The sequence below is a fragment of the Zeus faber genome (genome assembly GCF_960531495.2).
Source record: "Zeus faber genome assembly, chromosome: 4".
Taxonomy (NCBI): Eukaryota; Metazoa; Chordata; class Actinopteri; order Zeiformes; family Zeidae; genus Zeus; species Zeus faber.
Window position 1 is genome coordinate 37,107,977 of NC_137191.1, and position 5,000 is coordinate 37,112,976.

The 5,000-nt window shown below is 45.0% G+C and overlaps 1 protein-coding gene across 2 annotated transcripts in view; it reads right to left on the bottom strand.

The window, feature by feature from the left end:
- The window catches only part of LOC307229101 (spectrin beta chain, non-erythrocytic 1-like), a 47,298-nt gene that overhangs the window by 41,473 nt on the left and 825 nt on the right, over positions 1–5,000 (bottom strand). The window lies entirely within an intron of this gene.

Genomic DNA, 5,000 nt, shown 5'->3' on the forward strand with positions numbered 1-5,000 from the left:
ACATATACATATACATATACATATACATATACATATACATATACATATACATATACATACACATACACATACACATACACATACATATACATATACACATACATACACACATACACACACACACATAGATACATATACACATACATACACACACACACACATACATATACACATACACATACATACACATACATACACACATACACACACACACATAGATACATATACACATACATACACACACACATACATATACACATACACATACATACACACACACACACACACACACACGTCATTAGAGCTTCCTGCCAGGAAACTGTTTCCTCTGGAGACGTCTGAGTGTGTATTTGAGTGCGTGTGTGTGTGTCCACACAGTTGTGCTTGTTTGTGTGAAGAACATTAGCAGCTCTCTACCACACACACACACACACACACACACACACACACACACACACACACACACACACACACACACACACACACACACACACACACACACACACACACACACACACAGTGCTGGTGTAGTTTACTAGGTCTAGTACACACGGTGTGCTGTACGTAGTATTGTATGAGTATTATTGTAGTAGTACTATAGTAGTAGTATTGCAATACCAGCATTGTTGGAAGTAGTACTGTAGTAGTAGTATTTTAGTTGTATTGTAGTAATACTGTTGTAGTAGTAGTACTGTAGAAGTAATACTGTAGTAGTAGTATTTTAGTTGTATTGTAATAATACTGTTGTAGTAGTAGTACTGTAGTAGTAGTATTGTATTGGTAGTATTGCAGTAGTAGTTGTACTGTAGGAGTATTGTAGTACTAGTACACATAGTAACTGCAGTATCCGTCACCATTCATGTTTCAGTAACATTGTGTATAAATCCAGAGTATTGTAATAATAATAAATATCTCTGTAGGCGGCCACGCCCGGGTCCAGGTTTGTTGCATTCGTCACAAATCAGTTTTCCGAGTTCTTGTGAAACGCAGCATCACTTCCTGTCCAATGACAATTTCCCGAGTTTCCGTGGAACGCATCGTGGGCTCCCTCTCGTCTCCGCCCGCACAGAAGCAACCGATACACAGCGATGGCGTCTGGAGCGCAGTGCACCGCGCCCCATGGGAAGGCCCCACAGAGCCACACCCTGCATACAATCGATTGGATGATGTCACAAAGGGCCCCGCTCCACCACCCCAGCCCGCTCCACCACCCCAGCCCCCCTCGGCTCCACCCGGGTGCCCTCGTTCGGCTACTTCCGGTACGTCGGGTAGCACCGGAACGTTTTTTTACTCATTTCTGCTCCAAATATAGATCCATGTGGATCAATCTTGGACCACAAAATGTCTGGACCGCCCAGAATACAACGACGCTTCATTCGAATATAATAATAATAATAATAATAATAATAATAATAATAATAATAATAATAATAATAATATTCTAAATTAATGAGGTGACATGAAACATCAGAGAAAGCTAAGTTAATGTTGTGATTTATTGAGTCCAAACATTGAACCTGATCCATCCAGAACAGAGAACAGGTCCATTACAGGAGGAGGAGGAGGAGAAGGCAGGAGGAGATGAGGGGAGGAGGAGGAGGAGAGGAGGAGGAGGAGAAGAGAGGAGGAGGAAGAGAGAGGGGGAGGAGGAGAAGACAGGAGGAGATGAGGGGAGGAGGAGGAGGAGAGGAGGAGGAGGAGGAGGAGAGGAGGAGGAAGAGAGGAGGAGGAGAAGGAGAAGGAGGAGAGGAGGGGAGGAGGAGAAGAGGAGGAGGAGAGGAGGAGGAGGAAGAGAGGAGGAGGAGAGGAGGAGGAGGAGAAGAGAGGAGGAGGAGGAGAGGAGAGGAGGAGGAAGAGAGAGGGGGAGGAGGAGAAGACAGGAGGAGATGAGGGGAGGAGGAGGAGGAGAGGAGGAGGAGGAGGAGGAGAGGAGGAGGAAGAGAGGAGGAGGAGAAGGAGAAGGAGGAGAGGAGGGGAGGAGGAGAAGAGGAGGAGGAGAGGAGGAGGAGGAAGAGAGGAGGAGGAAGAGAGGAGGAGGAGAAGGAGGAGAGGAGGAGGAGGAGAAGAGAGGAGGAGGAGGAGAGGAGAGGGGGAGAAGTGAGGAGGAGAGGAGGTGTAGAGGAGGAGGAGGAGAGGCAAACAGACAGACTCACAGGACTGTCTGTCTGTCTATTACTAGTACTACCAGTAGTACTATAGTTGTACTAGTAGTCCTACAGTACTACTAGTAGAACTGTAGTACAACTAGTAGAACTACAGTACTTATATTAGTTCTACTAATTGTACTACTAACTGCTACCCCTGAGAGATGGTGCAGTTGGTACTTCAGTTGGTACTTCAGTTGGTACTTCAGTTGGTACTTCAGATGGTATTTCAGTTGGTACTTCAGTTGGTACTTCAGTTGGTACTGTTTATCAGTACTGGATCAGAGTTTTGATTTGTATTTCTAATAAAAACAGAAGAGGATCCAACAGCAACCAGGAGAGCCCTGCGTCAGCCATCTTGGACAGAGACTGGTTACCATAACCATAGATGTGTGTGTGTGTGTTACTGTGTGTGTGTGTGTGTTACTGTGTGTGTGCGTGTTACTGTGTGTGTGTGTGTGTGTTACTGTGTGTGTGCGTGTTACTGTGTGTGTGTGTGTGTGTGTTACTGTGTGTGTGTGTGTGTGTGTGTGTTACTGTGTGTGTGTGTGTGTGTGTGTGTTACTGTGTGTGTGTGTGTGTGTGTTACTGTGTGTGTGTGTGTGTGTTACTGTGTGTGTGTGTGTGTGTTACTGTGTGTGTGTGTGTGTGTGTGTGTTACTGTGTGTGTGTGTTACTGTGTGTGTGTGTGTGTTACTGTGTGTGTGTATTACTGTGTGTGTGTGTGTGTTACTGTGTGTGTGTGTGTGTGTTACTGTGTGTGTGTGTGTTACTGTGTGTGTGTGTGTTTTTGTGTTACTGTGTGTTTGTGTGTGTGTGTTACTGTGTGTGTGTGTGGGTTACTGTGTGTGTGTGTGTGTTACTGTGTGTGTGTGTGTTACTGTGTGTGTGTGTTACTGTGTGTGTGTGTGTTACTGTGTGTGTTTTTGTGTTACTGTGTGTTTGTGTGTGTGTGTTACTGTGAGTGTGTGTGTTACTGTGTGTGTTTTTGTGTTACTGTGTGTTTGTGTGTGTGTGTTACTGTGTGTGTGTGTGTGTTACTGTGTGTGTGTGTGTGTGTGTGTGTTACTGTGTGTGTTACTGTGTGTGTGCTACTGTGTGTGTGTGTGTGTGTGTGTTACTGTGTGTGTGTGTGTGTGTGTGTGTTACTGTGTGTGTGTGTTACTGTGTGTGTGTGTGTGTGTGTGTTACTGTGTGTGTTACTGTGTGTGTGTTACTGTGTGTGTGTGTGTGTTACTGTGTGTGTTACTGTGTGTGTGTTACTGTGTGTGTGTGTGTGTGTGTGTGTGTGTTACTGTGTGTGTGTTACTGTGTGTGTGTGTGTGTTACTGTGTGTGTTACTGTGTGTGTTACTGTGTGTGTGTTACTGTGTGTGTGTTACTGTGTGTGTGTTACTGTGTGTGTGTGTGTTACTGTGTGTGTTACTGTGTGTGTTACTGTGTGTGTGTTACTGTGTGTGTGTGTGTGTGTTACTGTGTGTGTTACTGTGTGTGTGTGTTACTGTGTGTGTGTGTTACTGTGTGTGTGTGTGTGTGTTACTGTGTGTGTGTGTGTGTTACTGTGTGTGTGTGTTACTGTGTGTGTGTGTTACTGTGTGTGTGTGTTTTTGTGTTACTGTGTGTTTGTGTGTGTGTGTTACTGTGTGTGTGTGTGTGTTACTGTGTGTGTGTTACTGTGTGTGTGTGTGTTACTGTGTGTGTTACTGTGTGTGTGTTACTGTGTGTGTGTGTGTGTGTTACTGTGTGTGTTACTGTGTGTGTGTGTGTGTTACTGTGTGTGTGTGTGTTACTGTGTGTGTGTGTGTGTGTTACTGTGTGTGTGTGTGTTACTGTGTGTTACTGTGTGTGTGTGTGTTACTGTGTGTGTGTGTGTTACTGTGTGTGTGTGTGTTACTGTGTGTGTGTGTGTTACTGTGTGTGTGTGGGTGTGTGTGTTACTGTGTGTGTGTGTTACTGTGTGTGTGTGTGTGTTACTGTGTGTGTTTGTGTTACTGTGTGTGTGTGGTACTGTGTGTGTGTGTTACTGTGTGTGTGTGTGTGTGTGTGTTACTGTGTGTGTGTGTTTTTGTGTTACTGTGTGTTTGTGTGTGTGTGTTACTGTGTGTGTGTGTGTGTTACTGTGTGTGTGTTACTGTGTGTGTGTGTTACTGTGTGTGTTACTGTGTGTGTTACTGTGTGTGTTACTGTGTGTGTTACTGTGTGTGTGTGTTACTGTGTGTGTGTGTGTGTGTTACTGTGTGTGTTACTGTGTGTGTGTTACTGTGTGTGTGTGTTACTGTGTGTGTTACTGTGTGTGTTACTGTGTGTGTGTGTGTGTGTTACTGTGTGTGTGTGTTACTGTGTGTGTGTGTGTGTTACTGTGTGTGTGCACAGGGGGTCTCACTACATTCCTGGACACAAATTCCTGTCGGCCAAGAGCCACAGCTGTAGAAACACACACACACAGTAATGTGTGTGTGTGTGTGTGTCACCTGTCACTTTTCACTCCGCCACAAGACACAGACACTGTCAAACAAAACCTGGATTAACCAGTCAACCAGTCAACCTGATAACCTGGTAACCAGTTGACCCGATAACCAGATAACCAGTTAACCTGATATCCAGTTGACCAGTCAACCTGGTAACCTGGTAACCTGATGACCAGATGACCAGATGACCAGTTAACCTGGTATCCAGCTAACCTGATAATCAGTTAACCAGGTAACCTGATAACCAGTTGACCCGATAACCAGATAACCAGTTAACCTGATATCCAGTTGACCAGTCAACCTGGTAACCTGGTAACCTGATGACCAGATGACCAGATGACCAGTTAACCTGGTATCCAGCTAACCTGATAATCAGTTAACCAGGTAAC